Below are 18,932 nucleotides of genomic sequence, written 5' to 3'. Positions count from 1 at the left end.
TGTCTTCGTTTCTGTGCGAGGGCTTTCTCTAGTGGTGGTGAGCGGGGGCCACTCTTCATCACGGTGCGTGGGCCTCTCACTGTCGCGGCCTCTCATTGCGGGGCACAAGCTCCAGACGCGCAGGCTCAGTAGTTGTGGCTTACGGGCCTAGTTGCTCCACAGCATGTGGGATCTTCCCAGACCAGGACTCGAACCCGTGTCCCCTGCATTGCCAGGCAGATTCTCAACCACTGCGCCACCAGGGAAGCCCCAGTTAATTCTTAATGCCTTTCTTAAGGTCTATAGGTTTTTGTTTTCATAATCATATGCCAAGTCACACCCATACACCTAATAACACCCCTCTGTGGCCCTACAATTACACTGAAACATCTTCACTCAGATTAATCCTGTGGATCGAACAAATTCACTTACCAATTCTAATAGGGAAGGGTAGGTGATAGAGCAGGTGGGAACAGACACGGGCTCTCATCTGTTCCCCTACATATCATAATTCTGTGCAATTTACTTATACTCGCAGTTAAGTTTGTTTCCCCAGCCTCACAGACTGCTCTGAGGATTAAGTAAAATAATATGGGGAAGATTAAGTAAGATAATGTATGTGGAGCACTTAGCATAGTGTCTGACTCACAGGAAACATTCAATAAACATGAGCTATATCTTTGCTATTAGTTTATGATTTATCCAGCTACGTCTACCAAGACCTTCTTTTTAAGTAAAAAACAATAATGCCTAATTACAGTTATCACACTCTCCTTTGCAGATTCCCCCTTTCTCTGTCTGTTACAGTTAACTGGCCTCTTTGCTGTCCCTTAAGTACCTAAGGTATGTCTGTGCTTCTTAGAGCCTTGACACTGCCCTCCAAGACAGACGCAGGTCTTGCTCCTTCCTATTTCCTTAAGGTCATAATCAGATGTTAACCTTCTCAGTGAGGCCTTCCCTGACCATCCTATTTAAAATGGTAGCGTGGAGGGACTTCCCTAGTGGTCCAGTGGGTAAGACTCTGTGCTCCCAATGCAGGGGGCCTGGGTTTGATCCCTGGTGGGGGAACCGGATCCCACATGCATGCCGCAATTAAGAGTTTGCATGCCACAACTAAGAAGCCCACATGCCACAATGAAGATCCCGCTTGCTGCAACTAACACCTGGTGCAGCCAAAATAAATTAAAAAATAAAATAAAATAAAATAAAATAAAATGGTAGCAGCTTCCCTGGTGGCACAGTGGTGAAGAATCCACCTACCAATGCAGGGGACACGGGATCGAGCCCTGGTCCGGGAAAATTCCACAGGCCATGGAGCAACTAAGCCTGTGCGCCACAACTACTGAGGCTGTGCTCTAGAGCCCGTGAGCCACAACTACTGAAGCTGGCACACCTAGAGCCCGTGCTCCGCAACAAGAGAAGCCACCACAATGAGAAGTCCATGCACCGCAAGGAAGAGTAGTCCCCGCTCACCTCAACTAGAGAAAGCCCGAGTGCAGTAATGAAGACCCAACACAGCAAAAAATAAAATAAATAAATTTATTTTAAAAAATAAAATGGTAGCGTGGGGACTTCCCTGGCGGTCCAGTGGTTAAGACTCCAGGCTTCAAATGCAGGGGGTGTGGCAGGTTCCATCCCTGGTCGGGGAACTGGGATTCTGCATGCTGAGCGGTGCAGCCAAAAATAAATAAATAAATAAATAATAAAAAATAAAATGGTAGCGTGCCATACTTATTATCCCTTTTTTACTTTTCTCCATAGCACTTGTCATCATCTGACATACCATATATTTTATTTATTTATTTGTTCATCATCTATCTCCCACCATTAGACTTTTGAATTACATTAGACTATTTGAATTACAATTTAATTGTAATTCAAACTTCATGAAGGCTGAGATTTTTGTTTATTTTGTTTATTATTATATCCCCAGGGCCTGGAATAGTACCTAAGACTACTGATGGTGTGCTGATAAATTTGCTTTTAAAAAAAAGAAAAAGAGGGACTTCCCCGGTGGTGCCATGGTTAGGAATCTGCCTGCCGACGTAGGGGACATGGGTTCAAGCCTTGGTCCGGGAAGATCCCGCATGCTGCGGAGCAACTAAGCCTGTGCACCACAACTACTGAGTCTGCGCTCTAGAGCCTGTGAGCCACAACTACTGAGCCCACCGCGTGCCACAACTACTGAAGCCCATGCACCTAGAGCCCGTGCTCCACAGCAAGAGAAGCCACAGCAATGAGAAGCCCGTGCTCCGCAATGAAGAGTAGCCCCACTCGCCACAACTAGAGAGAGCCCCTGCACAGCAACGGAGCCCCAACGCAGCCAAAAATAAATAAATAAGGTAAATAAGTTTATTTTTTTAAAAAAAGAAGCCTGATGTATAGAGTTTGCCAATGTTCATAGTGTAAATATTTCTACTATGGCCTATTTTAACCTAGCAACTGTATATTTAATAATCAGCTCTTGCAAGCCAGTACAGGCTGGCTCCAGCATTCAGCTGTATGTCTGTGACATTGAGTGGGTTATTTAACCTGTCTTAAGTCTCAGTTTTCTCAGTGAAATATCTGTGGGATAATAATAGAACCTGCTTTATAAAACTGTGACAAAATTAAATGAGTTAATACAAGTAAAGCATATAAATCAGTGGCTGACACATAGTTTAATTTTATAATTTTTATTTTAATTATATATTTATTATGTGTACTTTTCTCCATATCCCACCAACAATGCTTTTTGCTATATTTTCCAATGTTTCTAACTGATTGAACAGGTCTATCAAGTTCTATGGCATTCTTTGATCCATGGTCACCTAGTTTGTTGGCTATGATTTGCTGATAACCAACAAGTATAAGATTTTTGCAAACGTTTCTCAAGATATTGACTTATTATTGTATTTCCCTCGTGTTCGTGACTATTCATTGATTTTTACCACTTGCCCATTGGCAATTCTCCTATAATGGAGTGGAATAGAGTCTCCCACTGAGGGTTTGGGGAGCAAAGAGGGGTCCAGGAAGCCTAATTGTGTATTCTACAGCACTTTCTCAATCTGTTCCAGAACTCTCAAATTGCCTGTATCTCCCTGCCTTGAAAATGTCTGTTTGTAAAGATGTTTGTGTTTTATTTCCTTTAGGAAGTTGGTCTTGATCCTGCCCACCCTTGTTAGACTCAATCAGTCCCTCATTATTTCTTCTCTTAGACTGTAATTCAACTTCATTGCTTATACTTTTGCCTTCACTACCAGATTGTGAGCTACTCTGGGAATATCAGCTGCTTCTCCTTTATCTCTACCCGCCAGCTCCTAACATCCTGCCTGGAATGTGCTGGTTGTGTAACTACTGTTTGTTGAATTAGTTGGTATTGCTTTGAAGATGCATCAGTACAGAGCCAAAGTGAGGAAGGATGAAAGAACTTCTCAGAAATAAAGTACATTGCCCAATGACAATTAAGTCTAGAACAAGCGGGGCATGTTCTTACACAGACAGGAATTCTTCATGATTTGAAAGTGGGCTGTGTGGGCAAGTTGCAGAGTCAGAGGAGATTCCATTGGAAAGATTGATAAGGGCTAATTTGTGAAGAGGTTTCCATGCTCTGCTAAGAAGAGTAGCAGTGGTGTGCTGCAGCATACTCATACCAGCTTATGAGTAAATTAATAAGTGTCCAGGAATTTTGTGAGCCAGTTGATCTCATATTAGTAGTCTTAAATCAGCCACAGTGTGAGTATTTATACTACAGATATCACAAATGTTACAAATCAACCTTTTCTTTTTTTCTCAGAGAGCTAGTTGTTCATAGACCACTGAAAAGTTTTGGACATCACATTAAAAAGGTTGTTAAATCTCATAAGATTGTTATAAAGATTAAATGAGAAAATACATATGTAAAGTATTTAGAATGCCTGGTGTAATGGAAGCACTCCAAAAATATTATTTAGTATTATCATTCATGCAAAATATTAAGCACCAGTTTTATGCTGGGTAGCATTCCATGCGCTGGGGATATAGCAATAAAGAAGACAAAGTCCCTGCACTCAAGAATTTCAAATTCTAAAGATATGAAACAGATTATTAACAGAAAAATAAATATGTAATATACTGGGTGGTGATAAATGCTTTGAAGAAAAATAAATGAGATTAAGGGAGATAGAGAAAGACAGGATACTGTTTTATTTAGGGTGGTAAGGAAAGCCTCTATGATAAAATGACCCTTGAACAGAGATCAGAAGGAAATGAGGTGCTCAGTCTTATGGGTATCTGGGGATAGATTTTTCCAGGCAGAGGGAACAGCAAGTATAAAACCCCAGGGAGATGTGAGATTAGTGTGTTCAAGAAAAAGCAAGGATGCTAGCGCAACTGGAGTGAGCAAAGCAGAGAGAACAGAATTTGAGGTCAGAGAGCTGGGGAACACAAGAGGCGGATCAAGAATGGCTGGTAGGGCTTCCCTGGAGGCACAGTGGTTGAGAGTCCGCCTGCCGATGCAGGGGACATGGGTTCGTGCCCCGGTCTGGGAGGATCCCACATGCCGCGGAGCGGCTGGGCCGCTGAGCCTGCGCGTCTGGAGCTTGTGCTCCGCAAGGGGAGAGGCCACAGCAGTGAGACGCCCGCGTACCGCAAAAAAAGAGAGGAAAAAAAAAAAGAATGGCTGGTAGGTAAAGATTTTGAATTTACTTTCAGTTAGAGAAGGCACAACATTATAAGGGTTTGTGCAGAGGAGTGGATGATTTGACATGCTTTTAAAGGGTCACTTTGCTTATTATTAGTATTATGTTAGAATGGCAACTTGAATAGTTTGTAGAATTGGCCAGATTGGAGAGAGTTGGAGAACAGGGGAACTAGAGGAGTCTCAACTGAGAATTGGTGAGTTCAGGATTAATAAGCATGAGACCTGGAGTTAAACTGTCTGTGTTTAAATTATTCTTAGCAATGTGACCTTAGATGAATAACTTAACTTCTCTGGGCTTCCATTTCTTCAACTGCAAAATGATGATAATACATAGGACCTCTCTTCATGGGTTATTGTCAATATTAAATGAAATAATTCATGTAAACGGCTTAGTACAGTGCCTAGCAAACAATGAATGTTCAATAGATATTGTCATTGTTTTTTTTTCCAAAAGGGATAAAAATTTGAAGTAGAATAGGAAGGGGAGACAGGCAAAGGTGAGTGTGGTGTGCAGGGGTAAAAGGAAAATTTGGAAACTCTATAGGAAATAAAAATATAACTTATTTCTCCAACTGGCCTTTGAAAAGTCAGAGGTTTTACCCCTGTCTTCCCTGGTGGGAAGACACAGGCTCTCTAGGGTAGGAAGAGTTCAAAGTGTGTAGAATCCAGCTCTCTATGTATTCATAAGATTTCAACATTTGGGGTTTTATGGCACCTTTAGTTTCTACTTTAGCCAAGTTTCTGTCTTTATTTTACTTCCTACAATTGTAGGAGTGGGAAGTGGAAGGGTGATGATTCAGCATGTAGGGTAAATAAATCTTTGAAAAGCATAAAGGCCTTAAAAGTGCTTATGAAGTAGCAAGGAAAAAAAAAAGACAGTGATATAGGCAAGGAAAACAAGGGAAGTGGAATAAGGTGTGAGTGTACCTGTGATTACCCGTTTTTCCATAATTGTCATCCAACGACTTTTTTGGAGGTACTATTTAGAGCGTGGAATTTGGAATCTAGATTGGACTTCAGTGACTTTTTTTAGGCCCAGGGGAACTGTGAGCTGGGTTGGGTAGGGTGATGTCAAGGAGGTTAGATTTCAAACTAACAAATGTGCAACAACTGAGAAGCAGGGGAGAGATTTTGGGTCTTAGTGAGTCAATAAGCAGGTAAGAAGGAGTCCAGAGGGGTGTGAGGGGCAGAGCATCAATTATCAATGTTCTTCACCTCCCCCCTACCTTTTTTAATCTCAAATGTGCATAATTGTACCAATACATTCAATCACACATTTGCTTCTTGGCACACAATTTCCATTAAGTGAAACACAGCCCCAGATTTTCCTCTTTTTCCTTTTTTGAATGTACAAGGCTGTTTATTGAAGCATTGTCTGTAAGCAACTGGAAACATCATTGTGAAAGATCATCAGTAAGCCAATTGTTTATTGCAACATTGTTTATAAACATTGGAAACAAAGTGAATGGTCCCTCTTTGAGTTATTCTTCCTTAGCCTCCATTCCCTGTCTCATTTCCCTGAGACCATCCATGTGTAGATATATATTCATGGATAGAATTTTTTTATGTTGTTGAATTTATAGTATTTTCCTTAATGGCTTGTCCTTTGCGTGTCTGATAGATATTTACCCCTACATCAAGATCATCAAGATAATTGCTAATACATCTTTTTTAAAGACACATAGTGGGAATTCCCTGGTGGTTCAGTGGTTAGGATTCAGCGCTCTCACTGCTGGGCCCTGGGTTCAATATCTGGTTGGGAAACTAAGATCCTGCAAGCTGTATGGTGGGGCAAAAAAAAAAAAAAAAAAAGACACATCGTGATGACTTGTGTGACATACATGGTTGTGGAAGTGGGTTGTACACATTCCTAGCTGGATAACTGGAATATCACTCATTTCACTATCAAGAATGCATGTAAGTGAGAATAACATTATGGGAATAATCTTGAAAGCATTTCTATTTCCTAAGCTATAAATAAATTGCAGATTTTAAGTGTTACAAGTAAAGATGACTTGTAACACATCTTGCAACTGTGGAGTTATATTTTGAGGGAATCTATAGCGGGTAACTTGCAATTTCTATCAAAATTATAAATGCAGGGCTTCCCTGGTGGCGCAGTGGTTGAGAGTCCGCCTGCCGATGCAGGGGACATGGGTTCGTGCCCCGGACCAGGAAGATCCCACATGCCGCGGAGCGGCTGGGCCAGTGAGCCATGGCCGCTGAGCCTGCGTGTCCGGAGCCTGTGCTCCACAATGGGAGAGGCCATAACAGTGAGAGGCCCGCGTACAGCAAAAAAAAAAAAAAAAAAAAAAAAAAAATGCATGTACCCCTGTGGTTCAGTTCTCCCATATCAGAGAATAGACTACAGTTCTGTCTGCACACGAGTTGAACTATTTCTAAATGGAACATAGTTTTTAAATTGCCAGGGATTGGAAATAACCCAAATGTCCTTAAATAGGGGACTGATTAAGCAAGTTTTAGTATATCCACACAAGAAATACTATGTAGCAGTAAAATAAAACAAGATAATAAGAAAGTTATTTTTATACCATTGTACAAAATGTACAAGGTGTCCAAAGTGTGTTTAGTGACAAAATTAGGGTGGAGAACACCATGTATCAATGCTTTCTTTTGTGTAAAAAGTTCAAAATATATTTGAACTTATATTCAGCTTTGCTTATACTCATACAGAAATACTGAAAGGATTCATAAGAAAGTAAGAGTTGGTGGTGCAGTGGTGAGGACCCAGTGCTTCCACAGCAGGGGGCATGGGTTCCATCTCTGGTGCAGGAGCGAAGATAGGAGCAGTTACCAATAGAAACAAGACAAATGAGGAACAAAAATTTGAGGGAGACTTTGTATTGTATACCTTTTGTATAATTTCTGGAATTCAAATCATGGGACAGCATGACTATTTAAAATTAAATTACAAGAAATCTGGGGAGTGAACTGGAGTCTAGCAGATTTTTAGAGATTGTTTCTTTAATTGACTTCTTTATAGCTTCCATTCCAGTAGTCTCTGGGGCTAAACTCCTCCCCCTTTCTCTTTATCTCTAAACTGACAAAAGTTTCAACCCACAAGAAACAAGTATTAGTATGCTTAAATTACAGGGAACAGTGCTAGGTACTGGGACTCCCAAGGAACAAAGGAGAACAGAACATAGTCCCTGCCCTTGAAGTGGTCCAGATGGATTTTATCACTCTCTTTAGTGGCTATAGCAAGAATAAAAATAGTCCTTCTCTCCCCGCCCCTACCCCCTCCATATAATCTTGCAAAACGCTGGAAATATATTGGAATTCCTACTTAATTCTCCTCCCCCTCACTTGGAGAACAGTAAGGCTTGAGGAGCTCAGTAACTTTCCGTCAGGCCCAGATTGGAGAGACCTCAGACCAGGGCAAAGACTCAACCCACTTCCCTTGGGCCCCTGGTGCCTTGTGGAGGTTCTTGGACCTCAGATGCTGCTGTGACTGTGGTTTCCGACTTCCTGAGTTCTCACACTCAGCTTGGTGCTGCAGATGTCATACCCCTGTTCCTGCTTTGGAGACTGACATGCTCAGGCTTGGTGATACTCTGAGTACATGGGATCTGTGGGTGTGAGTCACAGCCAAGGGGCTTGCTTTTCTGTTTTAGTTTTCCCCTTTTCCCTTGACAGACTAATTGTAAATGCCTTGGGGTTGCATAAGGGCAGAGTATAAAGGTTTGCTGGGTAGAGGTTGAGAAAGATCAGTTTTCTAATTGAATATCCTATCTCAGTTCTTTAATTCTGCTTTTCTTTAGCTAGGGACATTGAATACTCTAGACAATGAATCTAGTAAGAAAGCAATTGGAAAATCATTTATTTAGAACTATGCAGTTTACAGTACACTCTCACATGTTATTTAACTTAATCGTGACAATTCTGTGAATGAGGGTAAATATCATCCCATTTTACAGTTGAAGAAAAGTGATGCTTAGGGAGAGAAGGGACACTTCCATGCAGGTATTGAATATCTCTGGTGCTACAGTATATTCTCGTGTGTATGTAGGGTTTCATTGTGGAGCTGTCATCTTATGTGCTGGGACCACAGTTCTGAAATGGTTGGAGAGATTCTACTCTCTGGAGTTGAGGCTGCTGTACATTCATTCTATCACTTGTTCACTCAATCACAACTATTAATTGAATGCCTATCTAGACAAAGATTCTAGGTAAGAAAGAATTGGGAGGTTGAGGCCAACTACTAGTGAAATGCTGGGGAGGGCCTTAAGGCAGAATAATGGAAGCTGCTAAAGAGGCAATGGTGAGACCTGGAGTTTAGACCAGAACTTTTCAAACTGGAATTCTGTGACTAGCAGCCCAGGACTGTTCAGTTCAGAAGCAAGCAAACCAGGTTTCCGCAGTGTTTTTTTGTTTATTTTATTTATTTTTGGCTGCTTTGCGTCTTCGTTGCTCCACGCAGGCTTTCTCTGGTTGTGGTGAGCAGGGGCTACTCTTCGTTACAGTGCGCGGGCTTCTCATTGCAGTGGCTTTTCCTGTTGTGCAGCATGGGCTCTGGGCGCACGGGCTTCAGTAGTTGTGGCACTCGGGCTCAGTAGCTGTGGCTCGCGGGCTCTAGAGTGCAGGCTCAGTAGTTGTGGCGCATGGGCTTAGCTGCTCCGGGGCATGTGGGATCTTCCTGGACCAGGGCTCGAACCTGTGTTCCCTGCAGTGGCAGGCGGATTCTTAACCACTGCGCCACCAGGGAAGCCCTCCACAGGTTTTTTAATCAGGAAAAGCTTAACTCCCAAGGTATTTCATTCATACTTGTATGAAGTTATTTTTGTCTGGCCAGCATCAGTCCTCCCCCTCTCTTTTCATTTGGGGGGATATCCTTAGGGGCAAATCGTTTCTCTCTTCCCCTGGCAGCCTAGACTAATCCATGTGACCTGAGATTGACCAATCAACATCAGCTCCCCGCCAAGACTTTGCCTCTTGAGTGAGTGACTCAAAGACAAAGGGATGTTAGGATTGAATCCCAGCTGTGATGTGTGGTGCTGCTGGCTGCAGAAGCTGCTGTTCCTTGCTGGAGCTGCTCTGTGCTGCTTATTTTCCAAGGCGGCCCTCCTGTGCATGCTCTGGGCCCCCAAACATCCTTGTAATACATGTTTCTTTTGTTTGTACTTGCAACAGTGTCCATGTTTGTATTTGCAACAGACAAAAAGAATTTTAACTTACAAATTGTGATGATTTCTTTACCAAGATGTAAACTCCTTGAGAGCAGGGCCTAAATCTCATTCTGTTCTGTGTCTTTTTTTTTGGCTGCACTGTCAGCATGTGGGATCCGACCCACCAGAGATCAAACCCGTTGCCCCTGCAGTGGAAGCACGGAGTCTTAACCACTGGACCGCCAATGAAGTCCCCTGCTCTGTGTCTTTGATGCTCAGCTCAAGCCTGGGTCTCTATATATGCAGGTTGAATAAGTAAAGAAACATGTTATATTTGTATGGGGCTATGGATTCGTGGCATGACTTCGGTTGCGGGGCAAAAAAATTCTCTATATGCTACAATAGCCACTAAAATCTGAGCAAGTTCACGTTAATAAACATAAACCCAGAGGATCCTGGGAAGGTCCTTTCTTCCTGTATCTGAGCCCTTATCCGAGTTCATGTAGGTACTTTTGGTCCTCAAATTCCAGAAGGTGTTTTAAATTTTTTAAAAAATATGGGACACTTCGGGCTTCCCTGGTGGCGCAGTGGTTGAGAGTCCGCCTGCTGATGCAGGGGACACGGGTTCGTGCCCCGGTCCGGGAAGATCCCACGTGCCGCGGAGTGGCTGGGCCCGTGAGCCACGGCTGCTGAGCCTGCGCGTCGGGAGCCTGTGCTCCACAACGGGAGAGGCCACAACAGTGAGAGGCCCGCGTACCGCAAAAAAAAAAAAAAAAAAAAAAAAAAAAAAAAGGAACACTTCACTAATTTGCATGTTATCCTTGGGCAGGAGCTACACTAAACTTCTCTGTATGGTTACAACTTTTGTATATGTGTTGTCAAAGTGTGTACAGCTGAACCTTTTGTCCCTGGTTTCCTAGAAGCTCTCCCTAAGCACTGCCCTCTGCCCTGACTACATCAGCTCAGGAAATCCTCTCTTCAGCCTCCAGTCCAGATTTGAAAAGACCACTTCTGTGGAGCCAGGTCATTAAAGAAGAATCTACTTGTTATTTTCAATTATCATTTTCCCCCCCAAATATTCTCTTTCCTTTCATTCCTTCCACAGATACATAATGAGCATCTACTATTTGTCAGGTTCTGACAATTCAGTAGATACAAGATAGTTCCTAACTCTAATTTTGGGGAAAAAGACAAATAAAACCAAGAGAACAAACAAATTAAATAATTACAAACTATGTTAAGTGCTCTGATGAAAATGAACAGTGATAAGGTAGAGAGCAATTTTCCTGTACGAGGCAGGAGATCAAGGGGAGCACTTTCTAGCTAATGTAGTCAAAGAGGACCTCACCGAGGAGATGACAAACTGAAAGCTGTTAAAGGGTTAGTTTTGTAAAAAGCAACAGCCTAGTCAATGGCCCAGTGCCTGGACAGAGCTTGGAGAGAACCATAGAAATGATAGCAAGTCAATGTAGCCAGAGAAATAGCAAGGGTGGAGGATGTGATGGAGAGATTGGTTGTTCTAAGCAGGGCAGTGACATGATTACATTTACATTTAAAAAGTGCAATCTAGGTGCCCTGTTTTTCCAAAGTAAAATAAAGTCATTATTGCCTTCCTAAATAACAAATGTTAAGCATTCCTCTTTGGAACTTCCCAAGTCCCACTGGGAAAACATCTCAGACCCTTGGGGGGTGGCTGCAACTCCGACCTGGTCCCCTGAGGCAGAATACTGCTCCTCTCCACACCAGCAATTGGAATCCCTTCCTAGGAGCTATGAAGTGAAGCGGAGTGGGGGGGGGGGGATGAGTGCAAAGGCCCTGAGGCGGAAAGGAACCTGGCTTGTTTGAGGACTTGAAAGATGCTGAGAACTGAGAATGTGGGGGAGCTGAATGCGTGCCAATGTGAGAGAGGAAAGTTAGGTACAGACTCTGAAGAGCCTGGCACACAGTGAAGATTTAGATCTTAATCTGAAGAACAGCGGGCAACGGGCTTTGAGCAGGGGATGGCTGTGAATATAGTTGCGTTTTGAAAAGCTCCCGCTGTCTGAGTGTGAATGGATTGGAAGAGGAAAGAGTAATTGGGTGGAGAGGACAACCATCATCTAGGAGAGAGGTTATGGTGGACTAGACTGGAGTGCTGGCAGCAGGATACAGAGAAGTAGGAGGCTTCGAGATGCATTCAGGAGGCAAAATTAACAGGTGATGGATAGTGTCCAGTCCTGGCCTTCGTGTGATCACAGTGGATACGAGTGAGAGGGGACTTCGTGCTCCGGACCCGGGAGAAGGCCTGTTCCCGCGCGTCAGGGCAGTGGGCGTGTCCCGCCCGAGCCGTCGCCACGGTGATCGGGTGGGGCGGGGCCGAGGGCGGGGCAGCTGAGGCGCTGCGTCACTCGGTGGAGTCGATGGTGCGTGTGTGTGGGGGGCGGGGGATACGCTGGGCGCGTCCCCGGGGTCACGTGGTGCGCAGCACGCAGAGTCCTTCGGTCGGTTGGACCCGGAGCGGAGCAGCCGGAGCGGGGCTGTGAGGTGAGCTCGCGGCAAGGCGCGGCGAGGTGAAGCCGGCTGGCTGGGGCAGGGTCGGGTCGGGCCGGGCCCGCGTCGCGCGCGTGCCGTGCTGGCGGGATCGGTGACGGACGCCACCACTGCTCCGGTCTCCTACCCGGCCCCGCTCCCCGCCTGGCCCGGCTCGCCCAGCCCGGAGGGAGGCCCGGGGACCGCTGCTGAGAGCGTGGCGGGCGTGCGGGCGGCGCCCAATCCCTAGGGCTGCCCGCAGGAGTGACGGTGGCTGCGGCCAATCAGCGACTCCCGAGGGGGCTGGGCCGCGGGGTGCGGGGCCCGGGGCGCGGAACGGGCCGTGTTGGGGGTGGGGTGTAAGCGCTAGGGCCGGAGCCTGAGCTGTGTGGCCCTCGAGAGCTACACAAGCAGCCCCTGCAGTTGCCTTGTGCTTTGGGAACGCGTTTTCTTTTACTGACTCTTTTATCCTATTCTGGGGAGCACACCCCTTTCTCAAGCGCCAGACTATGGGAGTGTCCCCTTTCTCTATAGTTTTTAGAAAATGTGGTCGGTGCACCCCGTTTCTTCAGCTCCAGCCCTGGGATGTTATCTAAATTTCCAAAGCCTGCCCAACTAAGGATGTATCCCTTGACCCACGACCCCCAAACTGGGAGGACACTACCTTTTCGAGCCTCCAGTCTGAGTAAGCATCCCCTTTCAAATTTTGGGGTTCTTCCCATTAGCGAGTCTTAAATCTGGGGTCCAATAACCAAAGTTTTTTTGGTACTTATATTCGCACAAAATCGAGGAAGAATTCCCTTTTCCAGGCTCCAAATCTGGCAACGTGCTTTCCAGAATTTCTTAAATTTAGGGGCCAGTTCCTTTCCCTGCTCTTTCAAAATCTGGGAGTGCACCTCATTTCCAGAGTCTACCGAAAATGAGATCCAAATCCTGAAATTTTAGGATACGTATTTGTATTTACACAAGGAAATTCACTACTTTTTCCAGTCACTGTATTCTTGCGGTTGCACCGTTTTTCATGAGTTCTCTAAGTCCGACCACCTTATTTCCTGGGGGAGACTTTTCATATCTGAAAGTGTATTTGTTTCCTGTGCCCTCCAGATGTACAGCATGCACTACTTTTGGTTACACAATTCTCAGGGTGCAGCAACCTTCCTGGTGCTTGTTAAATCTGGGACGGCGCACCTTTTTTCTGAGTTTGTTCATTTCCATACGATGGTACAAGGTTCTTGAGCTTTTTTGCCATCCAAGATATTTTCTTTCCTCAGCTTCCTTACCTCTTTGGAACCCCTTTTCCCTTTAGGTGCTCTCCCTGTCAGAGCAGTGCACCTATTTCCTCTTCCTTCCTCTGGTGAATAAATATCTTCAGCACCACACTTTCTCTGCTTCTGGGGCCTTTTTTCTGTGCACACTTCCTAGTCTTACCCCCTGAAGTCCCCTCCCCCTAGGAGAGGATCTCCCCGCCCATCCTAAAGGGGATGCCTGCATGTTGTCTCCCATGTGTCTCCTTTATCTTTTACTTTTCTGCTAACAGGAGCTCTTTTCTCTTGGCTTGCCCTATCCCCGGGCATTTTTCTGGTTTCTTTCTTTCTTTGGACACTGCTCTGCTTATTGGTGGCTGTAAAGATTTTCCCTTTTCCTCCCCTTGCTCTGGAAGTGGCTTCAAGTCCAGGGCTGCTTGACTCCCCAGCGCTGGATTTAAACTAGAAAGGAATCCCCTTGCATTTCTTTGGTTATTCACAGCGCTCTTAATCCTCCTGGTGGTTTGCTTCCTATAAGATTCTGGTTAGATGGGTACTGTTTTCTCCTTTGCTTTATTTCCCTTCGTTGGAAAAAAACAAAACCAAAAAACCCTCAAGAGATTCTTTAGTCTTGCTTCCAACTCATACGCTTCCTCCCTACATTGGCTTTTTTCCTTCCTTTTATCAAGAAAGGAGGTCATTTGGAGGAATCTCTTGGTCACTCTTTTTTTGTTGTTGTTTCTGGGGGAGAAGTGGGAGATGGATATTTACCTCTCCCCGTAATCCTCTCACTTATCTGCCAAGCCTTGCCCCCAACTCCCTCCTTAAAATCTGCAAATGTCTGAGACCTCTCCTCTCCTAAGAGCCTCTCAGTAGGTTCTTTCTTTTGTATTTCCCTCTGTCTTTCCAGATCTTACTCAGGGCTTCTCAGCGGGAACGAACCAGATTAATTTCTCCACAGCTGGAATCTCAAGTGCTTATGGGATAATGACACCTCTGACCTTTCTCCCTTTCGGGAAGTACTTGAGTGTGCAGCTGTATGAGGCCTCAGTGCGGGAGAAAGTTTGAGCCCGAGAAGCTACCCTGGCAGGACAAGGCAGAAAAATACTGCATTTTCAGGACCACGTCCTTCTGAATCTCATTTGAAGATTGGATGTTTGCCAAGCACCTGCTTCTTAGGGATGCTGGGGGATTTAATGATACTCCTAGGAACCTGTAGGAATTAATGGGGCTTTTGGTGAAGTGCTCTGAACTCAGTGTTGGAACTTGAATAAAATGAATCATTATTGTATTTTCAGAACAACTAAGCTGTTTTAAATTTCATGTGCATGAAAATGCTAGAACTGTGTTATTTCAGGAAGTGAAATGGATCCCACATTTATATTATGTGGTCATTAGTAAGTACCAAATTCATTAAAAAGCGTTGGAGGTCTGTCTGAGCAGTACCTAATAAAATATGGTATACAGAAAGTGAACAGGTACTTTGTCTCTTATTTGCCTGTTTGGTACTCTATCTGTGTAGTGCTATATATATAGTCCACCCTTAAAGTATTCTGCACCAGTGCTGCTCAAACTTGAATGTGCAAATAAATCACCTGGGGTGGGGAGTGTCTTGCTAAAATGCTGATTCTAATCCAGTAGGTTTAGGGTGGGGCCTGAGTATATTCTTTTCTAATTCCCAGGTGGTGTTAATATTACTGAACTGAACTTTGAGTAGTTAGGTTCTGTGCACAAAGTTAAAGATTTCTCTTTGAAAGTAGGAAGGTGGTGGTTAGCTTTAAGCTGGGGCATTATTTTCCATTCTCTCTTTATCTAGACGCGCAAGCCTTAGAGTTTGTACAAGTCCCCTTTGGAGGACTACTATTTATATTCATTTGTAGTTACTCTAGCATTAAACTTTTAAAATCACGGCTGGAACTTCTCCAGGAGTTTGATTCCTATGTATTTTGTCAAATTTAAATGCTTAACTATTTCTTGGGACTTCCCTGGGGGTGCAATGGTTAAGAATCCGCCTGCCAATGCAGGGGACATGGGTTCGAGCCCTGGTCTGGGAAGATCCCACATGCCGCGGAGCAACTAAGCCTGCGTGCCACAACTACTGAGCCTGCGTGCCACAACTACTGAGCCCACACGCCACAACTACTGAAGCCTGCGTGCCTAGAGCTCATTCCCTGCATCAAGAGAAGCCACTGCAATGAGAAGCCTATGCACTGCAACGAAAAGTAGCCCCCGCTCGCTGCAACTAGAGAAAGCCCGTGCGCAGCAATGAAGACCCAACACAGCCAAAAACAAATAAATAAACAAATTTATGTAATAAATAAATAAATAAATAAATAAATGCTTAACTATTTCTTGATTGAAGGTAAACATAACTCTTGACATAAAATCATTCTAGTAAATCCTATGTAGTAATCAGCCAGCTTGCCTCTCTGGTTCCTCATCTATTACCCTACCATGGGTAGTGATTCTGAGAGACTCCAAGTCAACAGGGTCACAGGTATTGGAATTTCCAAGGAGTCCTTCTTGATTTTCTAGGTCCTGGAAATGGGCCTGGGAGATGCAGGTGCCTGGACCCTGAATGGAAGCTACTGACTTGTCTCTGTATGAAGCTTCACAAAGGTGAATGCCGGTGGGAATATGACATTATTCTTTGGTGGGAATCATGGCTTATGATGCGCTCTCTCCTTTTATATCCACAGCTATTTTTAAGTCTTAGTGGGTTTTTCCTTTCTAAGTGTCTTAGGTCATCTGTACCTATTTCCCTGGCTATATCACCTGTCGTGGACTTTTCCCAGCATGATCCTATTCTGGGCCCTAATCAGGACAAACCTGAATGACTAGACTATTTTGTGTCCTGGTCCTCTCCCTTCCCCCCATCCCTCACATGAGTGTCAGATAGATCCTCTTCAGTAACGGATTTGATCTGGATTTGGCACTAGTCCCAGCTCTTCCACTCACTGTGAGACCTCAGGCAAGTTACTTAATACTACTGGACCTCATTCTCCCCATTTGTAAAGTGAGGGGCTGATTATCTCCAAGGTCTACCCTGCTCTGAGCCTTTGTTCGTGCCTTGCTTAGAAACCCAATGTCTGTGGGAGCTTGTAGCAGATCTGATTTCCTTCACGTGCTCTTTTGGGCATGCTGCCAATCATTTCCATGTCCGAGTCACTTCTGCCACTGCCTCTTTTCTAGCCGAGGCAGCCACCTTGTCTTCACACCCAGCTTCAGCATTCTTCTGCCTCCGTGTCCTCTGCCATTTCCATGCTTTATTTCATTCAAAACTGTCTAAGCTTCTCAAAGAAGTCTTCCTTGAATTCTCCATTCAACGTTAGCTACTTCCCTGAATCACTAAGAGGGAGTCTGTAGTTGACATGCAATTTTGTTTATTTTCAAGTTCCCTTATCTGATGTGTATTTTAAAAATGTTTTTCCCTCCTCCTCACCCCAGCTTTCTTTTTTGCTTTGAATTAGCAGAGTAGGTAGAATTAAATTTAAAAATGAAGCAGGTAGTTTGCCTTTTGCTGGAGTTTGGGGAAAATGAATGTAATGCTTTTAGCCATCTTGTCTCAAGGTCTCAAGGAAATCAGCTAGCTGGTTCTTCACCCTGGATTTTTTTTTTTTTTTTTTTTTTGCGGTATGTGGCCCTCTCACCATTGTGGCCTCTCCCGTTGCGGAGCACAGGCTCTGGATGCGCAGGCCCAGCGGCCATGGCTCACGGGCCCAGCCACTCCGCAGCACGCGGGATCCTCCCAGACCAGGGCACGAACCAGCGTCCCCTGCATCAGCAGGCGGACCCTCAACCACTGCGCCACCAGGGAAGCCCCATCCTGGATTTTAAAGGTGCTTAAACACCCTATCAAATTTGAAAGTGTTTCCTAAGTTCAAACTTCATTTTTTTAAAACAAATTTATTTATTTTTGGCTGCATTGGGTCTTTGTTGCTGCGCGTGGGCTTTCTCTAGTGGTGGCGAGCGGGGGCTACTCTTCTCTGCGGTGTGGGTGCTTCTAATTGCGGTGGCTTCTCTTGCTGTGGAGCACAGGCTCTACGCGTGTGGGCTTCAGTAGTTGTGGCTCGCAGGCTCTAGAGCGTGGGCTCAGTAGTTGTGGCGCATGGGCCCAGTTGCTCTGCAGCATGTGGGATCTTCCCGGACCAGGGATCGAACCCGTGTTCCCTGCATTGGCAGGTGGATTCTTAACCACTGTGCCACCAGGGAAGTCCCCAAACTTCATTAAAAAATTACTTCTAAATGCTCTTCCTTCTAGGAACACACTCAGCCACAAAACCTGACAAGAAGTTGCTAAGGACAATGATAAGAAATTTAAATTTTAAATAACTTCATCAGTGAGTAAAGCTAACAATTCTTTGAGAGCACCTGATTATTCTCAAGGGCAGCTGCTGATGTTGCTTGGAAATCAGGGATCAAAGATGTATATAACCTAATCCCCCTTCCTCATCTTTCTAGGAAGTGATGGGATGTTTACATGTTTCTTGATAAACCTTTTTTTTTGTCTTTTTTTTTTTTTTGATAAACATACTTTAAACCAAAATGTGTGTTTAGTCAGAGCCTCTTTGGTTAGATTGTAAGTTTGGAGAGGGAGGACGCTGTCCCTGTCTTAATTCATCTTAGCAACTGACCTTTACAGGTTATTGATTAACTTTGGGGTAACCTGTTGAAAATTGAAACCTTGATTTGTAATAATGCTGTGACAACTTTACTAGATCTTGTGCTAGGTATCAACTGTCCTTTGCTTTCTTTGGCCAAATAATGGAAGAGGTGAGTTTTTAGAAATCCCATAAAATTTTAGCAGCTGGGTATGAGTCACCAAACATAAATAGGGCAGTTGTATGAAAGGGAGGTGGTTCCTGAATCAGTGGACTTAGGGGAAGGAAGAAGAGGAGGGGCCTGGGAAAGGATTTTAAATGATGGTTTTATTTGATAAGAGCTTTTCCCTTGTCAGGAGCATAATCCTAAGATTTTAAAGACTGACTCCCAGGCATCTTAGATGATGTAAGAGGTCTCATCTTGTCCTAGTAGAGACCTGATTTTCAAGAGGTCTCTTTTTCCTGTGGAAAAGGCACATGGCTAGGTGGATTGACGTGCCTTCCTTGCTTATACAGGTGCTGGGATTTATAGGTTGTGGAACCCTAGCCTGGAAATGTGGGCATTTTAGTTAGCATTGTTTGGAGCACTCTATTAGGTCTTATTGAATCTTTACAATTTATCCATTATCTTCATCTAATAGACAGGAAAACTGAGATTAAGTAATTTATTTGTCCAAGGTCATTTGGCTAATGACCCAGGTTGCTTTGCCTGCAAGCCTGGTGCCCTTACATCCTCCTCTCTACAGCTGCCTTACTTTTCTCCCTCAAGGTTTGAATAAGTCACATTAGTCACAGTATCAAACAGGTGGCAGCC

The 18,932-nt window shown here is 44.4% G+C and overlaps 1 protein-coding gene and 1 non-coding gene across 6 annotated transcripts in view; one reads left to right on the top strand and one right to left on the bottom strand.

The window, feature by feature from the left end:
* Window positions 1–10,549: 10,549 nt before the first annotated feature.
* Window positions 10,550–10,656, bottom strand: LOC132439081 (U6 spliceosomal RNA). Its single transcript, XR_009522309.1, has one exon. It is a non-coding gene; the product is annotated as a U6 spliceosomal RNA (small nuclear RNA).
* Window positions 10,657–12,167: 1,511 nt separating this feature from the next.
* The window catches only part of PHF20 (PHD finger protein 20), a 133,092-nt gene continuing 126,327 nt past the window's right edge, over window positions 12,168–18,932 (top strand). For 4 of the 5 annotated variants that reach the window (XM_069541474.1, XM_069541473.1, XM_060030879.1 and 1 more), the window contains exon 1: window positions 12,168–12,288. The gene's annotated coding sequence lies outside the window, so the exon portion shown is untranslated. Of the gene's footprint in view, window positions 12,289–16,052; window positions 16,137–18,932 lie in introns of all 5 variants that reach the window. The other variant, XM_060030878.1, reaches the window with a different exon arrangement.

The sequence above is a fragment of the Delphinus delphis genome, chromosome 15 (assembly GCF_949987515.2).
Source record: "Delphinus delphis chromosome 15, mDelDel1.2, whole genome shotgun sequence".
Taxonomy (NCBI): Eukaryota; Metazoa; Chordata; class Mammalia; order Artiodactyla; family Delphinidae; genus Delphinus; species Delphinus delphis.
Note: the sequence above shows the minus strand (reverse complement) of the source record. Positions and strands in the feature narration are given on the sequence as shown.